This window comes from Nicotiana sylvestris, chromosome 6 (genome assembly GCF_000393655.2).
Source record: "Nicotiana sylvestris chromosome 6, ASM39365v2, whole genome shotgun sequence".
Classification (NCBI taxonomy): Eukaryota; Viridiplantae; Streptophyta; class Magnoliopsida; order Solanales; family Solanaceae; genus Nicotiana; species Nicotiana sylvestris.
The window spans coordinates 30,899,465-30,922,908 of record NC_091062.1 but is presented as its reverse complement, the minus strand read 5'-3'; positions in this window follow the sequence as shown (position 1 = coordinate 30,922,908).

Here is a 23,444-nt window from a genome sequence, read left to right as displayed (position 1 = left end):
TTCTTTTAACAAACGACGAGAACAAGGAACTCTAGTTCATCTACACTACTATACTCTCAAAAGCTCTCTACTCTCTTTTGTTCCTTGAAACTCCTATTTGTTCAGCCGGCTGTAAGCAATGGCTTATTACTGGCATTATCTTTATTCTGTATTCTGCATACTCTCCTTAGCTGGTATGTTCTGATTCACATTCCAAGCTATGTGTTTACTTTGTTTCTGCAGTTTATCAATCTTGATTTCCAGTTTATGGGCTATTTTACTTAGTATACAATCAACGTGCCTAGATTATTGTATCACAAAGCATGTTTTAAGTTTATGGTTTCATATTGTTTAGCATGACCAAACCCTGCTTGTTCTAAAATCTTGAATGTTTTTCTGGTACAGTCTGTTGTAATGAAATTTTATGTGTGTCTTAAACCTATGTGTTCTCACTTAACTTTAAAACTACCATCTATGTATGTGATTGCCATTACTAAGGTGTATGCTAGGTGTTCCCCTACCTCTTCCCTTTGTGTGAGATCTATTATGAAGTTGTATGTTCTCTAGCCTGCTTTCTGACTATTTTTTTTAAATGTCTTCTTAAACTCTTCCTACTCTTAACTCTCTTCTGATCATAGAAGTTGTTTCTGCTACTAAGATCTTCTTTCTCTGTCTACCAAACCCTTTCAAAGTCATTATGCACTCCCACATTACTCCTAGAGTATTAGATTCTGCCCCTCTGGCATGCGTACTGCCTTGAGATCCTTGAGATCTCTTTGAACTCAAGCATGTTAGAGCTGACCCTTCCACAATGCACTTAAATTAGTTATTATTGAGAAAGGGTCTAGGTGTGAGCACTGCCCGGGATCCTTGAGGTCCTTAGGGAACTTTGACATACTTGGACATGATATTGTCTATGGAACTTTGGTATTGAGGCTATTGGAGGCTTGGGAAGTCATTTGGTCCTGCTTCAAGCTCCCTATAGTTAACTTCTTCTTTTACTTCTTTATTTGTTTATGTAATTTATTTCAGCTGGTCTGTAATAATTATTTGTAAACAACATTGGGGTGATTAGTAAAAAAGGTTGGGTAGTTATATCTGTTATGGTAATTCGGGTAGATACCATGCTTATAGGATTGTGTTAATATACTTGCTATGTTCGCTTTACTTTCACAATATTAAAAATCATGTCTATATGGTTAAAATCAACTTTATAATTAGAAATCATGCCTACAGGATCTAAATGGCTTTGTAATTAGAAATCATGCCTACAGGATTTAAATGGCTTCAATAACTAGATACCATGCCTATACAGTGTAAAGTAATTGAGTACAATTTCTGCCACTGCATGTATTCACATTTGTTTCACTAGAAATCATGCCTATAAGTTCCAACATCAGCTCTTAACAATTAGATACCATGCCTATAGGAATTAAAATCAGAAACCCTACCTACAGAACTAAAATCAGTTTGGTTAAACAAGTAAGTTTAATTCATGTCTAATTCGTGTTCAAATTGGTTTAATTATTGTCTATTTCTTTAAATGAGTTTCCAAAACTACCGCTAGAAAACATGTCTATTGGATATCAAGTATCCGTTTAAAACTGTTCGATATTTTACTAAATCAATGTAGATATCCTGCCCTTAGGACATCACTGTCTACGTTTAGCCAAGCTTATAGGGCGATTAATTCTTCAACTCTGAAACTGTGCTTTTGCTATTTAAAACTGTCCAGATTTAACAGGTTTAAACCAGTAGGCAAGCTAAATAGGATTTTTACACTTTGTCCTAATTCAAGGCTGTGTAATCCTTGCTCACCTAGATACCATGTTCTAGGATCTTCTCTTAAATACTTGACTGTTGTTTGAAGACGTGCAATTACTTGTTATATTTGTGGAGGTAACTGTGGGCCTATAACCTGTTCCCTTTAAATGCAGTCCTAACTATTCTTGATTGACGCCTAGACTTTTATCCTTTAAAACCTTAGGAGGGTCTTGAACTATCCAAAAGTAGATGTCCTGAAATACCTCCAGGGCCACGAGGAGGACACGGGTAGTGCATGCATAAGACATTTTAAGGTTAATAAACCGCTTTAGGTTATGACCAAAGGGGAGGGGGGAATTGGGTAGAAAAAGATATGATGACTACGCACTAATGTCACGTGTAGCCCCTTATTCAGGAATGTTTACCGGCCATTGTGTGGGTGATCTTGTAGGCTAATCAACCTAGGACCCCTTTCTCTAATTCCCAGTGTTTAAACTTTATTCTTTTATATGCAACTTACTCAAATTCTTTATCTTATTATTATTTGAGTCAAACAGTGTCCGATATGCTTTTATTTATAAGTTATGTGTTTCAACTCCTTGTTTCTTAAAGGACTAATTGATAAGTATGAGTTCGGTCGGGACCCACCATTGTGGGCCGAGATGGGTGCGTAACACCTTCCCCTCAAGATTATTTTGAGCCCTTACCCTAATCTCTGGTAATGCAAACTAGTCTAAGAGTTAATTACTCCAGGTTCCCTAATGCACCATAAATCTATTAGGTGGCGACTCTTCAAATACCCAAATCCCAAAAGGAAATGAGTTATTACCCCCATGAACGTCGGAACCCAGACTTCTCTCCGCGGAGGGAAAAAAGGGGGCGCAAGAGTATGGCGACCCCGCTGGGGATACCTTTAGGCTCTTACCATAACGAACTTATCTTTTGTGAATTAGTCCAAGCATGCTTTATCCCGTACCTTTTCCCCTTATTTGAATTTAACTGCCTATTTTCTTTTAAGCATTTATGTTTCTTTATTCATGAAACTGACTTGTCTCTTTGTTTTTTTTGTAACCGTCTTTCAATTATTTAAATACTGTATTTATTTTTCTTACGTGCAAATACTTGACTACATGCTATTTATTGTTGTATATATCATGATCCACATTATATTCCACTCGTTCGTATTAAATCTTATAGCAACGCTTGATGAGTGGTTGCGCTCTTCCTATTTATTACCCTTAAATTTGAAAAGGCTTATTTGCGGTAAAACCATTCGATCAGTGGTGCAGTCGACGGTTCCGTGCTTTTTCTCCTCAAGTTGTCCGCTTGAAGGTACCAGTCTAAAACCCCATAGTTGTAACGACCCGACAGTTTATTTTGAGCTCTAGCACGTCATTCAGTAGTTGGAAGTCATGAACAACTTCATTTCAGGTATATTGACTTGTACATATGGTCAGAGTTGAATTTCGGGAAATTCGGAGTCAAATTGGAAAGAAACTTTTCATTGTGGCAACCTTAAGTTGAAGAAAATGGCTAAGATTGAAATTTTGAGTAAACGACCTCGGAATTGGGATCTAAAAGTTCCAGCATGTTCGTATGATGATTTTGAACTTGGACGTATGTCCGTATTTGGTTTTGGATAACCCGTGAGCATTTCGGTGTATATTGTGGAAGTTAGTATTTTAGAAGAATTTCATAAATTTGGATTGGAAGGCATTTCATAGTTATAGATGTCTGTATGGGATTTCGAGTCTTGGAATAGCTCCGTATGGTGATTCTGGAGTTGGGAGCATGATCAGAAGTGAATTCGGATGTTCGGAGGTCATTTTGAAGTCATTTTGGCTAAATATAGAAATTTGAAGGTTTTTGAGAAAATTCGACCGGAAGTGGAAATTTTGATATCGGGGTCGGAATGCGATTCCGAAAGTTGGTGCAGGTCCGTAATGTTGAATGTGACTTGTGTGCAAAATTTGAAGTCATTCAGACTAGTTTTGGTAAGGTTTGAGACACTTAGTCTCTTTTAAGGAAGCTTAAGTTGGAAAAGTCAATCGGATATTGACTTATGTGTTAGAGGGCTCGAAATACGAATTTTATGGTTCGGACAGCTTCGTTAGGTGATTTGGGACTTAGGAGTGTGTCCAGAATATTTTTGTGATGACCGGTGTAGAATTAATCTTGAATTGGCAAAGTTAGTATTTTGACGAATTCCGGTTGATAGGTGAGATTTTTATCCGAGGGTCGGAATGGAATTCCGAGAGTTGTTGTAGCTTCGTTATGTCATTTTGGACTTGTCTGCAAAATTTGAGGTCATTCAGACGTGGTTTGGTTGGGTTTTTCATCAAAAATGGAATTTGGAAGTTCTTAAGATTCATAGGCTTGAATCCGATGATGATTTGATGTTTTGATGTTATTTTGGGTGTTCCAAAGGTTGGGACAAGTTTGAATGATATTGTGGGACATGTTTATATAATTGGTTAAGGTCCCGAGGGCCTCGGGTGGATTTCGGAAGGTTAACAGAATGGAATTCGGACCCAAAAAGAAAAGAAAAAGCTGCTACAATTTCTGCTTCTAAGCTGTCTTTGGACAGCAAATGTGCAGTCGTGGAGCGTACTTCGGAGGCCTATATCTTTTGATATACAAAGAATAGTGAGATAATTCAAAAACGAAAGTTGTAGCCCTTCATGTCTAGTTTTGAGAAAGCTTAGGAAACCGTAATTTGGACATTTGTAGAGAAAGTTACGATTGATTGAAGATGACTGGTGGAGCAGTTTCTCCAGAATTTTCTGATTTCATGGAGCCGACTTTAGAAGCTCATATCTCGGGATATATAAAGAGTTATATAGTGTACAACCTATCAAATTAAAAATCTTCGAGTCTCGTTTATAAATCTTCAAACCGTTTGTAATTTTGATAATTATACAAGACGTTATGGGTGTTTAAATAGAAGGTGTCTGACAAGGAAAATTTTTAATAGGATGTACAACTTGTATAGGACAAGTGCAAGGTACAACTCGACGAAACACGGACAGATTCTTTAAACACGGATTTGGCTTATTTCTTTCATTTCTTTCATTTTGCTTGGATGATTTTGGAGAGAATTTCAAGGGGGATTTTATCAAGCATCAAAGGTGAGTTGTTTCTACTTATTTTCAAATTAAATACAAGATTATATGTGAATTAGAACATGAAAATCAGTAGAAAAGTGGAGTTTTAGGGCTTGTGCTTTTGAGATTTTCTAGGGTCGATTTGAAGGGTCAAACGAGCTCCAATTTTTGTGTTCTTTACATGTACGGACTCGTGAGAGGACGAAGAACATTTTGGTATAAAAATTTCTGAGTTTTGAGACGTGTCCCGGGGCTCGGGTTTTGTCAAATTTATGAATTTTGATATTTTTCGATTGCTTTCGATTGGGTATTGTCCCTTTAGCATAATGCGACATATTCGTTGTAATTTTGGGCAGATTCGACGCACCCGGAGGCCAATTCAAGGAGCAAAGGCGTCGCGAGATAAAGAAGTAGCCGGTTTGAGGTGAGTAATTGATGTAAATGATGTCCTGAGGGTTTAAAACCCCGGAGTTTCACATCGTAGCGCTATATTGAGGTGACTTGCACGCCGGATAACGGGCGTGGGGTAGAGCACCAACAGGGATTGTGACTTAGTCCGTCCCGAGAGATATTTTTACCGTATTTTCTACTTGAACTAGATTGAAAATCATCCTTACTTGGATTTAATTATTACATTTGGGTTTCGTGCCAATTATTTGAATCCTTCAGGGATTGACATCACTGTTTTCGCATACATGCATATCATTTGATCTCAGTCCAAGGTTTTAAATACTGTTTTGCAAACTCAGCCATCTTTTTAAGATTTTAAAACTTAAATGATATTTCTAAATGATATTTCAGGCTGAGAACTACTGTTTTACAAATGCCCAAGGGGCTTATTATGATTTTTGGACTGAGCATGGATCTGGCTGCATGCCGCAGCAGTGATTTGAAACAGTGGAAACAATGACACTGTATGATGTGACTTGAAATAGTGGTAACAATGGCACTGTGTGATATAAATTGGTCAGGTAACAATGACTGACCAAGACTTGATTGATGCCACGAGATGGCTTGTTATTGCACTTGGGCTGTAGGAGCCCCTCCGGAGTCTGTACACACCCCCAGTGAGCGACGTCGACGATAAATAAATATGGATGGCTCGGGATGCACGTTGCAGTGGGTACCAGAGGGTACCGTCATATGCATTGCATTGCACTCACACATTTATTCCTCATCTGCATTATCCGCCATAATAATTATGTGCTCTTATTTCATTGACTGGTTGCTTCATACTGTTCTGAGCTTGAGGGGCTGATACTGTTCTGAGATACTGAGCCCGAGGGGCTGATACTGTTCTGAGATACTGAGCCCGAGGGGCAGATTTCTACTTATTATTTTGATACTGAGCCCGAGGGGCAGATTTCTACTTGTTGTTTTGATATTGAGCCCGAGGGGCAGATTTCTACTCGTCATTTTACTGCCAAATTATCTTTTTTTTTACTGGTTTAAAAGAATTTTCCCATGATGTTTCACTGAATTGTTATTTTAAATGATTTCACTGCTTCTGTATAGAGTGTTGTGTGCCTTAACGTGTTTTCTTACCTTCAGTTATTATTTATATTTATTACTCACTGGGTCGGAGTACTTACATTACTCCATGTACCATGTGTGCAGGTACACGTATTCCTGAGGTATAGAGCGAGTTTTCTGCTATTCAGTTTTCATCAGAGTTATCGAGGTAGCTGCATGGCGTTCGCAGACCCGTTTTCTCCCTTATCTTCTGTTATTTATGATATCTTCAGACTTTGTTCCTAATTCCATACTTTGTAGAATTTTAGTAAACTCTGTAGTAGCTCATGACTTGTGACACCCCGGTTAGGGCTGAGTTGGGTTGGATTTCCGTATTTTATCTATACTTTCCGCTATTGGATATTATTAAACCATGTTTATACTATAATTGTGTTAATTAATTGTCTTAAAAGGATGAATTGGGTTGAATGGCTGGCCTTGTCTTCATGAGAGGCGCCATCACGACCAGGTTCGGGAATTGGGTCGTGATAAGTTGGTATCAGAGCCTAGGTTACATAGGTCTTACGAGTCATGAGCAGGTTTAGTAGAGTCTCGCGTATCGGTATGGAGACGTCTGTATTTATCCTCGAGAGGCTGCAGAACCTTTAGGAAAACTTCACATTCTTGAATTCTTATCGTGCGTTCTTGATTCAGCTTGAAAAGTAACTCTTGAAATTCCTTCCACGCGTTCGCATGCGCGCATGAACGCTCAGTATCAGATGTGCCTTGATGGCTTGTGATTCCCTGATTGAGGGGCGAGACGTGATCTCTATGAGTTGATGTTGGGCCAGTCTGAAGTAATTGACGCCGAATCTTTTCCTACTTCTTAAGCAACTAGGTGCTGATTGTGTGAGCAAGTGTTTTAAACTTATATGTCCGGTATTGCCCCTATTAGCAGGAATGACGGCTGGGTAGCAATGTGGTGGGTATGTTAGTACTGCGAGATGTTTCTATATGACTTGGAAGTGTCGAGGAAGATCTGCTGGATGATAAGTGAACTATTAAGTGTATGATTTCCATTGTGATTAGAGGTGTAGCTCCGAGTTATGGGCGTTAAGAATCTTTTCAAGTCTCCTCTTTGGAGTGAAGTGAATTTCATATTACAGTATGAGTTTAGACCTAGGAAGACTAAGTGATTATGTAATGTGTATGACGGTGGGAGGTATACAAAAATGTTAATTGGAGGCAAAGTAGGTGGGTTATCTCATGCGGAATAATCTACGTAGGTGTGTTCCTTATAATGTTGAGTAGAGAGTTTCTTTTCTACTAACGGGGTGTATGTGTTGAGATATGAATTTGACTCTAATTGAGAAATTTGAGTTGATTGTCACGAGAATGAAGGTGATCTTAGTAGTGGCATTGAGGTATTTTACGGTCTGTGTTACCTAAGCTTGTGAAGAATTTTTGTTGAACTAGCTGTAGTAATATGGCAATATTTTTGAGTTTGATGACCTGCGTGGCCTGGTTGAATTAGAGGAATTTAGTTCTAATAGCTTGATTAGGAGAAAATGGATTTCCAAGTGTTCTTGATGGTTTCTACCATGGTTTAAAATATATACTTTCTACAGGTATGGGGAACGTGTTGTGTATTGTGAGTTCCTGTATATTTCTTCATTATTGATGGGGTATGAAGGTTTTGGAGCGAGGTTCTATTTAATGTGGGGTTTCCTACTGGTACTTGGTTGGTTTGAGTGGTTATAGTGATCGAGAATGGTGTTGCGAGTATACGAGTTGTGTAGTATGTTATGTGATTATATCTAGGGTTATTGTTATGGCTTGACACAGTTTGTTCGGACTTATACAGTGTGTGTATATGAGATTCGGGTCTTGAAAAGAATTCTGAATGTTAGAAATTGGGCTCCAAGGATTTGGGGTAAGATTAAAGTAATGTTTATTATTCACTACAATGGGTTTAATGTGTTTTGGAATAATTGGTTCCAACTTTTTTATGAATTATATGCCCTACCGGTATGAGGGTTCGTTATGTGCTATGAAAAAAAATTGTTTACGAAATTTATTGAGAAGAAGAAAGAAAGGAAATTGAAAACTGCAGTTGGCACAATGTGAAATATTTAAACCGGGCTGCAAGCCGCGGTGGAGGTTATGTAAGGACAAGGTCCTTATGGTAAATAATTATGAGTTTAAAGTTATCCTTTGTAAAGTTTAATTCGTACGATAATATTAAAGGGAGTCATGCCAGTTAGGTTGATTTGATAATTCTTGTATATTTTATGTTCATATTCAGCCATTTTCGTACTGTAAACATTGAGTTTTAGCTTATGAGATGAGTTCCCAGGTGGCGTTAAATGTGACTCATTAATCCGAGTAAGTAATAATGAGGTCTTCATGCCTCACATTCTGTTGTCAGTATTGTGAAAATTTGAAATGAGGTGGTGGTTAATATGAGATTTATTGATAATGATGGAATTATTTATGAACAACTATTAAGACCAGAAATGTGGTTATGATCATACAAATGATGCGTTTCATGTCAAAATATCATTGTGATAATGTCGGGCTTGTAATGTGGAGATTAGTGTTATTGATATACTTGTGGTGCTTGTTGGGTTGTGGACATGCTGTTAGGAGTTGTTTTGGTGTTACTCTGACAGGTGGATAGGCCCAATTACAATGGAGACTCTGCCGAAATATTTGAAAAATCTGGGAGTTAGTCAAATTTTGGGGACTTAAGAAAGTTGAAATGTTGGAATAATATCTAAGATCTATATGAAGTCGTTCGGTTCATTTAGTTGTGGATTGTGGGGTGTTGTCCCATCTATGGTGGTAGTTCTTTCATGTTATGAGAAGAAATGACTTATTATGGGTCCAGGAAAGGCTATCAGCCTAGTTCAGTGCGAGTAGAATTGACCTGAAGTGGGTGAATGGATTTAAATAGGATTATGGGCTTCATGTAAGTCATATGTGTTCATTTTAGTATAGCGCTCCTCAAGGAGGGGTGTTGGAATATCATATGTTGTTCTGTGTTCGTCAACTCATGTAATATTGTGATTGTGCCACGTGTGCTGTGAAACGGCTTGATAAATTCCTATTCTCTGGGGAAAAGTCCATATTAGTTGTGTGAGTTGAGCAGTCCATTCCTGAATCATTTCCTTATGTATCTTGTTCGCATTATGGCCTATTGGCACATTTTTGCATCATGTGAGACCGTTGGTCATTGTCTGTGGTGATTGGTTGTCTGAGTAGCTCGTACTAGGTGAGGCGAGACTATTGGTAATAGGGACCATTGTAGTGGGATTATGTGAGGTATATTACAGGGCAGTTACCAGTATTTGGGTAGTAATGAGGTGATGATTTTAGTCAAAAAGGAGAGAATTAATGTTTGGTTAACTCTGCAATTGGTTAGAAATTTCTGCACATCTCCTCCGTTGTGGTTGTATCGTCAGCATTATAACAGAATGTATAGGTACATCATATGCATTGGGAGCATCAGAGTCGTAGAATTTTGGCTATTAAGGTTCATGGAGTGTCATTGTGGTTAGATGGTGAATTATGCGATGCATGGTGGTAATTCAACAAAGGTACGCAATCGTGTTCTGGTACCTCGTGTGGTAGTTGATACAGTGTGTATATATAGGGAACAGGTCTGGCAGAGAATTTCAGGTGTTGGAATTGGGTTCTGAGCTTATTGTATGGATAAAAGAGGATATCTGCAGATTTGATCAAACTAATGTGTCCATATGAGTTGTGGTAGCACGGGCAGGTGCACGAGGTATTAAACAGTGATTTCAGATAACTTAAGAGCAGTTGGAAGTCATGAACAACTTCATTTCAGGTATATTGACTTGTACGTATGGTCAGAGTTGAATTTCGGCAAATTCATAGTCAAATTGGAAAGAAACTTTTCATTGCGGCAACCTTAAGTTGAAGAAAATGGCTAAGATTGGAATTTTGAGTAAACGATCTCGGAATTGGGATCTGAAAGTTCTAGCATGTTCGTATGATGATTTTGGACTTGGGCGTATGTCCGGATTTGGTTTTGGATAACCCGTGAGCATTTCGGCGTATATTGTGGAAGTTAGTATTTCAGAAGAATTTCATAAATTTGGGTTGGAAGGCATTTCAGAGTTATAGATGTCCATTTGGGATTCCGAGTCTAGGAATAGCTCTGTATGGTGATTCTGGAGTTGGGAGCGCGATCGGAAGTGAATTCGTATGTCTGGAGGTCATTTTGAAGTCATTTGGCTAAATATAGAAATTTGAAGGTTTTTGAGAAAATTCGAACGGAAGTGAAAATTTTGATATCGGGGTTGGAATACGATTCCGAAAGTTGGTGCAGGTCCGTAATGTCGAATGTGACTTGTGTGCAAAATTTGAAGTCATTCGGACTAGTTTTGGTAAGGTTTGAGACACTTAGTCTCTTTTAAGGAAGCTTAAGTTGGAAAAGTCAACTGGATATTGACTTATGTGTTAGACGGCTTGAAATGCAAATTTAATGGTTCGGATAGCTTCATTAGGTGATTTGGGACTTAGGAGTGTGTCCGGAATATTTTTGTGATGACCGGTGTAGAATTAAGCTTGAATTGGCAAAGTTAGTATTTTGGCGAATTCCGGTTGATAGGTGAGATTTTGATCCGAGGGTCGGAATGAAATTCCGAGAGTTTTTTTAGATTCGTTATTTCATTTTGGACTTATCTGCAAAATTTGAGGTCATTCGGACGTGGTTTGGTTGGGTTTTTTATCAAAAATGGAATTTGGAAGTTCTTGAGATTCATAGGCTTGAATCCGATGATGATTTGATGTTATTTTGGGTGTTTCAAAGGTTGGGACAAGTTTGAATGATATTGTGGGACATGTTGATATAATTGGTTTAAGGTCCCAAGGGCCTCAGGTGGATTTCGGAAGGTTAACGGAATGGAATTCGGACCCAAAAAGAAAAGAAAAAGCTGCTGCAATTTCTGCTGCTAAGCTGTCTTTGGACAGAAAATGTGCAGTCGTGGAACTTACTTTGGAGGCCTATATCTTTTGATCTACAAGGAATTTTGAGATGATTCAAAAACGAAAGTTGTATCCCTTCGTATCTAGCTTCCATATAACTAAGGAAATCGTAATTTGGACATCTGTAGAGAAAGTTATGATTGATTGAAGATGACTGGTGAAGCCGTTTCTCCAGAATTTTCTGATTTCATGGAGCCGACTTTAGAAGCTCATATCTCGAGATATGTAAAGAGTTATATGGTGTACAACCTATCAAATTACATATCTTCGAGTCTAGTTTCTAAATCTTCAAATCGTTTGTAATTTGGATATTTATACAAGACGTTATGGGTGTTTAAACAGAAGGTGTCCGATAAGGGAAAATTTTAATAGGATGTACAACTTGTATAGCACAAGTGTAAGGTACAACTCGACGAAGCACGGGCAGATTCTTTAAACACGGATTTGGCTTATTTCTTTCATTTGGCTTGGATGATTTTGGAGAGAATTTTAAGGGGGATTTTATCAAGCATCAAAGGTGATTTGTTTCTACTTATTTCCAAGTTAAATACAAGATTATATGTGAATTAGAACATGAAAATCAGTAGAAAAGTGGGGTTTTAGGGCTTGTGCTTTTGAGATTTTCTAGGGTCGATTTGAAGGGTCAAACGAGCTCCGATTTTTGTGTTCTTTACATGTACGGACTCGTGAGAGGACGAAGAACATTTTGGTATAAAAATTTCTGAGTTTTGAGACGTGGGACCGAGGCTCGAGTTTTGTCAAATTCGTGAATTTTGATATTTTTCGATTGCTTTCGATTGGGTATTGTCCCTTTAGCATAATGCGACATATTCGTTGTGATTTTGGGCAGATTCGACGCACCCGGAGGCCAATTCGAGGGGCAAAGGCGTCGCGAGCTAAAGAAGTAGCCGGTTTGAGGTGAGTAATTGATGTAAATGATGTCCTGAGGGTTTGAAACCCCGGAGTTTCACATCGTAGCACTATATTGAGGTGACTTGCACGCCGGATAACGGGCGTGGGGTAGAGCACCAATAGGGATTGTGACTTAGTCCGTCCCGAGAGATATGTTTACCGTATTTTCTACTTGAACTAGATTGAAAATCATCCTTACTTGGATTTAATTATTACATTTGGGCTTCGTGCCAATTATTTGAATCCTTCAGGGATTGACATCACTGTTTTCGCATACATGCATATCATTTGATCTCAGTCCAAGGTTTTAAATACTGTTTTGCAAACTCAGCCATCTTTCTAAGATTTGAAAACTTAAATGATATTTCTAAATGATATTTCGGGCTGAGAACTACTGTTTTACAAATGCCCAAGGGGCTTATTATGATTTCTGGACTGAGCATGGATCGGGCTACGCGCCGCAGCAGTGATTTGAAAATGTGGAAACAATGACACTGTATGATGTGACTTGAAACAGTGGTAACACTGACACTGTGTGATATAAATTGGTCAGGTAACAATGACTGACCAGGACTTGATTGATGCCACGAGATGACTTGTTATTGCGCTTGGGTTGTAAGAGCCCCTCCGGAGTCTGTACACACCCCAGTGAGCGTCGTTGACGATAAATAAATATGGATGGCTCGGGCTACACGCCGCAGTGGGTACCAGAAGGTACCGTCATATGCATTGCATTGTACTCATGCATTTATTTGCATTATCCGCCATAATAATTATGTGCTCTTATTTCATTGACTGGTTGCTTCATACTATTCTGAGCCTGCGGAGCTGATACTGTTCTGAGATACTGAGCCCGAGGGGCTGATACTGTTCTGAGATACTGAGCCCGAGGGTCAGATTTCTACTTATTATTTTGATACTGAGCCCGAGGGGCAGATTTCTACTTGTTGTTTTGATATTGAGCCCGAGAGGCAGATTTCTATTCGTCATTTTATTGCCAAATTATCTTTTTTTTACTGGTTTAAAAGAATTTTCCCATGATGTTTCACTGAATTGTTATTTTAAATGATTTCACTGCTTCTGTATAGAGTGTTGTGTGCCTTAATGTGTTTTCTTACCTTCAGTTATTATTTATATTTATTACTCACTGGGTCGGAGTACTCACATTACTCCCTGCACCATGTGTGTAGGTACAGGTATTCCTGAGGCATAGAGCGAGTTTTATGTTGTTCAGTTTTCATCGGAGTTATCGAGGTAGCTGCATGGCGTTCGCAGACCCGTTTTCTCCCTTATCTTCTGTCTTTATGATATCTTCATATGTCGTTCCTAATTCCATACTTTGTAGAACTTTAGTAAACGCTATAGTAGCTCATGACTTATGACACCCCGGTTAGGGCTGAGTTGGGTTGGATTTCAGTATTTTATCTATACTTTCCGCTATTGAATATTATTAAACCATGTTTATACTATTATTGTGTTAATTAATTATCTTAAAAGGATGAATTGGGTTGAATGGCTGGCCTTTTCTTCATGAGAGGCGCCATCACGACTAGGTTCGGGAATTGGGTCATGATAATAGTAACTTTACTCTGATCGAAATTGTGCATGCATCATGGTCAAATCTAGTCGGATCAATTAAGTTTTCCACATAATGATCCTTTAAGATAAGCCTTATCCAAAAGTCCACCAGGGTTTCCATAATCCCAACGGACACTGCCACGTTCTGTGCATTAATTTGGAGAACCAAATGCCAATATGCTAATCACGATTGTATAAATAGTCGAGTCTAGTGGGGGAGAAAGGTCTAACCCTTTTGTTTTGTAGAAAATGAGGCACGAGGTCCCCAGATTCGGTATGGTTAGCAACATTCCACCATGCTGCTAGATTGGTGGGAGGACCTTTCCTCAAGTGACAAGAAAGATGTAAGGAAGTACCTGGGTAACTTGCCTTCCCTACTAGACATTGAGCCAAACAACAAGTTGATCGAGGCTGCCACTTTGTACTGGGACAATGAGAGGTTTGTGTTCCATTTCGGCGACATAGAAATCACACTACTTCTAGAAGAAATTGGAGGGCTTGCGGGGTTGACTTGGGATAGTCCCGGGTTATTGATACCAGAGAACCGTACCGGTAAATGGTTCTTAAAGATGATGGGGTTGAAGAAGAATGTTGGCCTGGTATGCCTGAAAGAATCTTATATACCCTTTGAATACCTGTATGAGAGGTATGGCCATAACAAGTCCTACCGTACCTACCATGATGAGATCTCTCTCACTTCTCTAGGCCACATCCACCGTAGAGTGTTCGTGTTTACTGTATGCTTCTTGGGCCTGATAGTGTTCCCAATGAAAAGAGAAAGAATCCACACTAGGTTGGCCATGGTCGCCAAGACTTTGATGGAAGGGATCAATGGGCAGACATACACTATAGTCCCCATGATCATAGCCGACATCTGCAGGGCTCTGGAGCGCTGCCAAAGAGGGGTCAAACATTTCGAGGGTTGTAACTTGTTGCTGCAGTTGTGGTTGTTAGAATATTTTCAAAATGGTCACTATCGCTAAGAATTTTTGTGAAGGGCTTGGAACGACCATATCCTTCCATCACCCCAAGCAGATGACTTACATTCCAGACAGATTTGCTCAGCTGGAAAGCGCCAAAGAATGGGTAGAGTTCTTCGACAATATGACCGATGAACAGGTGCAATCGATGTTTGAATGGTTCCCAATAGACGAATTCATCATTAGATCCAGAGACGCTCCACACTTGGTGTTGATTGGTTTGAGAGGGATATACCCTTATGTCCCTATCTGAGTTATGAGGCAAGCAGGCAGGAAACAGGTTGTACCAAGGGTTGCCAAGATGAAACATTTTAGGGCAGACTTTCAAGATGACGACGTCCCTTACAAGTTCCAAGCTCAGCACATGTAGCACTACAAAATCATTATGGAAAAGAACACCGTCGAGTGAGACAGGTATCATACAGGGTGTGAGCCTCTATACCCAGCATGGTTGGAGGACAATCTAAAAGGAATGGTGATGCCAAGGGCCAGTCGAGGGAATAGGATCATAGACGAAGAAGCTGAAGCTTAAGTCAAATACAACAGGTTGCGCAAGAGGGTCCACGACTCTAAGAATGAGCACCGAGAAATACATGAGGGGAATGTGAGATTGATTGAAGAATGGAAAGAGATGGCATTCACTTCCAACAGGAAACTGGAATATTTGGAGCAAGGAAAAGTGGAGCTAGAAGGCAAAGTCATAAAGAGGATCAAGGATTGCCAGAACACTGAAAGAGCTAAAGGAGGACATCTGGCTAGAGCCTACTTGCTGTTGGGTCTACGTGAGCTGGGGGACCTATATGATGGAGTCAGGAAGATCGAATCCGGGGAAGGTCCTTCTACGACCAAATAGGCTAGATTTACTTGTTTTCCTAAAATGTAATAAGGCCACGTGCCCGTAGTGACTTATTTTCTATTATCTTAGTGTCATTTTGGGATTCGTCTATTTTTATATTATGAAATGAAGCATTCATTGGCATTTAAAGTTCTACAAATTTATTTGTTGCTAGGCCTACCTCGGGCACAACGAGGCTCCCAAATTAAGACACGAATTTATGTTTCCGCAATATCTATTTAAATACTACAAACATTTCAAAATCTCACTGACTTGTTACCTTTTTATTTTTTCCTTATTTTTATTATTCCTATCCCCTTAGGTTGGTTCGCTCACACTGGCCTCGTCAGCATACCACACCAGATCTAGAGGCCCAACACCTCCTCCTCCTTCAAGCAATACAAAAGGCAGGGAAAAAGCAAAAATGGACGACTTAAGTGGTATCCGAAAGGAGAATATTGAGAACGCAGAAACCTCAGATGGTCGTAGTACTCCAGCCCCAAATGATATAGTCCTGATATTGGAACAAAAGATATTAAAATTGCAAGGAGAACTTGAGTAGGTTCGCAACTTGGCAAACTTGTCACTCACCCTGAATGTCCCCGACATCAACCAACAGAACACAAAGAACCCAAATTCAGTACCCACCAGCCATCACTTACTATACTCCCCAAAACACACCACAACCCATTCTGATCCCCAAAACTCCACCAACAACCATCACTACACCCAAGCCCCTGGCACCCATCAAAGCAACCCTATATACGTAGAAACCGTACCTCACTCCATCCAATCCATCTCTTGTACACCGAAATCCTTCGAAAAGGTCCTTCTCATTAAAAACATGGCTGAAGAACTCAAGAAGTTTACAAGCCAAGTTTAATGTGTCGAAGGCGGCAAAGGAATAAAAGGTTTAAATTATGAAGACCTATGCAAAAAAACCGGAGGTAGAACTGCTAGAGGGATACAAACCTCCCAAGTTTGAGATGTTTCACGGCATAGGTGATCCCAGGGTTCATCTGAGGACTTATTGCGACAAACTTGTCGTGGTTGGGAAAGACGAAAAGATCTGAATGAAACTCTTTATGAGGAATCTTACTGGGGATGCTTTGTCTTGGTACATCAGCCAAGATCCCAAGAAGTCGTCCAATTGGGTAAGTATGGCGTCAGATTTCATGGACCGGTTCATGTTCAATACATACAATGCACCGGATGTTTTCTACATTCAGAATCTTAAGAAGAAACCTACTGAGACTTTCCGCGAGTATGCTACTCGTTGGAGGTAAGAAGCGGCCAAGGTCAGGCCATCTTTGGACGAGGAATAGATGAACAAATTCTTCTTCAGAGCATAGGATCCGCAATATTATGAAAGGTTGATGGTTATCGAAAATCATAAATTCTCTAATATCATCAAACTTGGAAAAAGAATCGAAGAAAGAATCAAGAGCGGGATGGTAACGAATTTTGAGGCGCTACAGGCCATAAATAAGGCATTACAATCAAGCGGCATATCAAAGAAGAGAGATGTTGGGGCAGTAATGGTGACCCACATATAAAACACCTCTACCCAAATATCAAACACCTCCACCCACGTACCAAGCACCACCACCCATATATCAACCCTCATCTCCCAGATATTCCCAACCAGCCACTGTCCACCACACCTATAACTCCCAACCATCCCATTTCTAATCATCTCCAACTCGCCAAAACTTTCCAAAACCAAGACCCAATTTCGATCGCAAGCCACCCAGAAAATACACCACCATTACTGAACCCATCAACCAATTGTATAGAAGGTTGAAAGTCGCGGGTTACGTCACTCATGTTCCCGTTGTGGCATAAGAAAACCCATCCCAATGGGTCAATCCGAACAAAACTTGTGCATACCATTCTGGTATGAAGGGGCACACCACTGATGAATGCCGAACATTAAAGGATAAGATCCAGACGCTAATTGACAACACGACCATATAGGCAAAGGAAGCCGCACCCAATGTTCGCGACAATCCCCTCCCTGATCATAGAGGTGGTGGAGTACATGTGATAGAGACGAATGAAGAGTGGGACCTTGAGGGATCGATTGGGCTTATTCAACAAGGTGATGACTTTAAAGTTGCAGTCACATTTACTCATATCGTGGTACAGACTCAGTCACCAATCGAGGTTGAGGTAACTGCATCAGTTCCATTCGAGGTAGAGGTGGCTCTGCCTGAGGCCACCCCCGCTCCATTTGAAGTAGAATTAGTCACACCTTTCACTGTGATAGTATCAACCACACCTCCATTCAACTCAAAAGCAATACCCTGGGATTATGCCGCCGAATGCTCGACGATAAGGGAAGGTCAAGGTAAAGAAATCTGATGGTGCACAAGGAATGACTAGGACTGGAAGGGTCTATACACCTGAACATTTGGGAGGTTCAAGTAAGGATGCCATTACTAAGTAGACTATCATTGATACAGGGCCGGATGTCCTCTGGAGGAAAGTACAAGTAAAAGAGTATTCCATCGTTGACCATCTGAACAAAACCCTAGCTCAGATATCTATCCTGTCATTGTTGCAAAATTCAAAGGTGCATAAGAATGCTTTAATGAAAGTACTGCGTGAAGCTTATGTACCCAATAACATCACTGGTGGAGAAATGGCTAATATGGTGGGAAAAGTACTGGAAAGTTATAAGATTAGCTTCCACGAAGATAAGATACTGCCTGAGGGGTTGAATCACCACCGAGCATTGCATATTACAGTGTAATTTGAAGACAAATTCATTGTTAGGGTCTTGGTTGATTGAGGTTCAAGCCTCAATATTTGTCCGTTGGACACTCTGAAAAGGTTGGACAAAGGTATTCATCAATTACGGGTTATAAGACATGAACGTGAAAGCTTTTGATGGGTCCCAAAGGGCCACAATCGGGGAAATCAACCTTTGTTTGCAGATGGGGCCAACTTGGTTCAACATCGAGTTTCAGGTGCTTAACATACCAGCCTCATATAATCTTCTGTTGGGCCGACCATGGATCCATGTCGTTGGAGTCGTGCCTTCCACACTACATCAAGCCGTGAAATTCGAATGGAATAATCAGGAGGTGATCATTCATGGATATGGGAGTAACCCGATTTACACTAGTCAAACCATCCCGGCTATTGGACATAGAAGAAGGCTAGGAGGGGAAACCTATAATCACATTGAACGGGTCAATGCCATCGAGAAGGATAAATGGTGGAGTAGTAAAATAGAGAGCATATTGGCCTGGTCTGGATATGAACCCGACAAAGGGTTAGGAAAGAACCTCCAATGTATCACCAAATCGATACAACTGAAAAATCATGGCACCACCTTTGGGCTCGGATACCAGTACATATGTTAATAATATAGAAATTGGTCGCCTTCATGGCGTGGAATGTACTACCCTCTAGAGCAACCAGTGCCATGCTTGGAACAAGCTTTTCACCAAGCTAATCGATATGGGGGACTGCAGAAGAGGAAGCACTAGCTGGGTTGAAGAATTTATTCTTGGAGGATGAGGACATGGACTGCAGTGTCATAATCGAGGAGGAGGAGGAAGAAGGCCTCACTATTCAGACCGTAAAAAGGTGAGCCGTTCTTAGGAACTGGGACGCTACACCATCCCGAGCCCGCCAAGTCCCTAGGTAGCTTGGTAGATTTTACTTCTGTAGCCATTCTAGGCATTTAAGATTTCCAATAATTTTGTTTTAAGATTTACTTGTTTCAAAATAAATGCCTAATTCATCGAGCCGTACTTGCCTGGATGATTTTTCAGTCTTAATCAAATGCATTTACTCTTTATTATTCATTAATATTTTTACACTTTTCTTTCTACAGCGTTATTATTACTTTTCCTGATGAACACGCGACTATGACATGTAATGAGGCAACGCAATTCAGAATTATTCCTGAATGAGGCAACGCAATTCACCATGTGCAGGAATTAAGAAAGAGATTCATGAAGATAGAATTCCTGCATGTGCCCAGAATTCAGAATGAATTTGCCGATGCATTGGCCACCTTGTCATATATGATACAACATCCAGATAAGAATTATATTGATTCCATTCCGATGAGGATCCATAATCATCCGGCATATTGTGCTCATGTTGAAGAAGAAATAGATGGAAAACCTTGGTTCCATGACATCAGAGAGTATTTGCCAAAGGGAGAATATCCGGAGTATGCAAACCACACTCAGAAGCTCACACTCTAGAGATTGTCGAATCACTTCTTCCCATGCGGAGGAAACTTGTACAGGAGAACTCCTGATTTGGGTTTGCTAAGATGTGTTGACGCAAAGGAAGCTTCTAAGCTACTTGAGGATGTATGTGCCGGGACTTGTGTCCTGCACATGAATGGTTTCGTCTTGGCTAAGAAGATACTTAGGGTCGGTTACTCTTGGGTGACCATGGAAACGGATTGCATCCAGTATGTCCGCAAATGCTTTCAATGCCAGGTGCATGCTGATATGATAAAAGTGTCGCCAAACGAGCTCAATGCAACAAGCTATTCTTGGCCATTCGCTGCCTGGGGAATGGATGTTATTGGTCTGATTGAGCCCACTGCTTCAAACAGACACGGGTTTATTCTGGTAGCCATTGATTACTTCATGAAATGGGTGGAAGCGGCATCTTACAAAGTTGTAACCAAGAAAGTCGTCGCAGATTTAGTTAAGGATCGAATTTTTTGCCGATTCGGAGTCCCGAGTCCATTGTTACTGATAATGTCGCCAACCTCAACAGTGATATAATGAAAGCCATGTGTGAAACTTTCAAAATTAAGCACAAGAACTCCATAGCCTACAAACCCCAGATGAATTGAGTCGTGGAAGCCGCCAATAAAAACATCAAGAAGATACTAAGGAAGATGGTAGAGAACCACAATCAATGACACGAGAAGCTACCTTTTGCTTTATTGGGTTACCGCACTACAGTTCGCACATCAACCGAGGCAACTCCCTACATGTTGGTTTATGGTACTGAGGCTGTCATCCCAGCCGAGGTAGAGATTCATTCTTTAAGAATCATACAGGTAGCTGAACTCAACGACGTAGAGTGGATAACAAGTCGCTATGAACTATTGGCCTTTATTGATGGAAAGATGATGAACGCAGTGTGGCACGACCAACTTTATCAGAATAGAATGTCCAAAGCATTCAATAAAAGGGTCAAACCAAGGCAATTTGCACCAGGTCAGTTGGTGCTGAAGAAGATCTTCCCACATTAAGATGAAGCCAAAGGAAAATTCTCCCCCAACTGGTAAGGTCCGTACATGGTTCACAGGGTGCTGACAGGAGGAGCACTCATACTTGCAGAAATGGATGGAGAAATCTGGCCAAAACCAATCAATTCAGACGCAATCAAGAGATACTATGCTTAGAATATTTACATTTCCTCATCTGATGTAATTACACTACGCTTGACCTGATTCCTATTTAAGAGGGGATATGTAGGAAGTCTTCTGGGTTCGGTCATATCATAATAAAATTTCCATATTTTCCCTCAAGATCAGAAACTAAGGCAGAAATTTGAGGAGGGTCCTCAAAATTTCGGATCAAGTCCAGCCAACACCAACATATGTCAGACGGTCAGCAATCAGTTAAGAAACTGGGGCAGAATTTTGAGAAGGATTCTAAAAATTCCGAAGAAGGTTTAGCAAGGCCTATTATCCACAAACAGCCGAATGATCATCTACTAAACTGGGGCAGAATTTTGAGGAGGACCCTCAAAATTCTAACATAAGAGAGCTGCAATGCCTTTGAGATGTGTTACAGTCACTAGTTCATCAAAATTACTTGATACCTCAATACGTTTCTAAAATGACTTTATTTTATCAATAATTGCATATTTTCAAAAACTTTATTTCCTTGACAGTCAGGTGTTATCCAGGGAAACTTGAAAAGGCCTCCGGAGTGGAGCAAAGCAAGGCCAGAGGACGAAAGCACAAACCAACCACCCCTCACAAAACTTACAATTTTTCTTTGAACACAGGCACATCTGACGTAGCAATAACGTCTCCAAATATATATACATGAAGCAAAATCACTACCAAACGGGCCACCGGACACTAAACATAATCCCAGTTAAGGAACATTCTACTTTTGTTTGTTATTTGCTCTTTGCATGAGGCTAATCCCTGCCTCCCCACTTGCATGAGGCTAATCCTTGCCTCCCTATTTGTATGAGGCTAATCCTTGCCTCCATATTTGCATGAGGCTAATCCCTGCCTCAGTATTTGCATGAGGCTAATCCATGCCTCCGTATTTGCATGAGGCTAATCCCTGCCTCCATACTTGCATGAGGCTAATCCCTGCCTCCATACTTGCATGAGGCTAATCCTTGCCTTCATACTTGCATGAGGTTAATCCCTGCCTCCCTATTTGCATGAGGCTAATCCCTGCCTTCATATCTGCATGAGGCTAATCCCTGCCTCCCTATCTGTATGAGGTTAATCCGTACCCCCATATCTGCATGAGGCTAATCCATGCCTCCATATCTGCATGAGGCTAATCCCTGCCTCCATATTTGCATGAGGCTAATCCCTGCCTCCATATTTGCAGGAGGCTAATCCATGTCTCCATATCTGCATGAGGCTAATCCTTGCCTCCCTATTTGCATGAGACTAATCCCTGTCTCCCTATTTACATGAGGCTAATCCTTGCCTTCATATCTGCATGAGGCTATTCACTGCCTTCATACCTGCATAAGGCTGATCCTTGCCTCTATAACTGCATGAGGCTAATCACTGTCTCCATCTGCATGAGGCTAATCCTTGCCTCCCCATCTGCATGGGACTAAGAACTGTCTCTCTTTGCACAAATATTGCTCTATTTCTAGTACTATCTATTCGCTTTTCAATCGGGCTAACCTCTGCCTTTCATTTCTCAATACTAAGCCTTGTCTTGTTAACATCATATTATGACATATCATGGGCTGAAATATCACCAATATTTCTGAAGGCGTCATAGTCTAAAAGGCATCATCTTCATAGCCGGAAGACACCATGCCATGGCCTGAGGATCCCTCAAATTTGCATATTATTATTCAAAGGCATCATGGTTCGGAGGCACCATCTTCATGGACCGAGAACACCATTTCATGGCCTGCAAATCCTTCACTAAACAATTCATGGCCCAGGATGTCATGGTCCAAGAACGTCATCTTTAACCGTCCAAAGACAACCTTCATGGTCCAAAAAGGGAATCTGCTTCATGTTTAAATTTTCTCATATACATGTTTGTAGCATCATTTATCTGCAGGTAATCAGTAAGCGACCGCTATCCTAGTAGGAGCGATCTCGCTCCAGTTCCTTGAACTGTCTCGAACCTTAACCGCTCACCATAGCCTCTTCAGCACCTCGTGTCCGTGTTTGCAATGACTTCATCGGCATATTTCACCGATGAATCCAGAACTACACATGGCCTGATTCCTGTAAGACCAGGGATATGTAGGCAACTCGAAGGCCGGAATCTGGCCTCGGTCTTTCCAAGCATCCCGCCCAGTCAAAATTCGCCATCATTTCTTTACCCGAAAACTCTTTCATCCTTCCCGGGTAAAGAGGGGCAGATGTTGATACCCAATTTTTTCCTATATATTTTTAATACATATATATATATATATATATATATATATATATATATATATATATATATATATATATATATATATATATATATATATACTTTCAAATAGCATATATTTATATATAATCATGCATAAGCATTTTTATAATTTTTAAAGGCTTCAAATTGATTTATTTCCTCCCTTTTTACTCATAAAATTTCCAATAATTATCTTTCAAACTATTTTTTG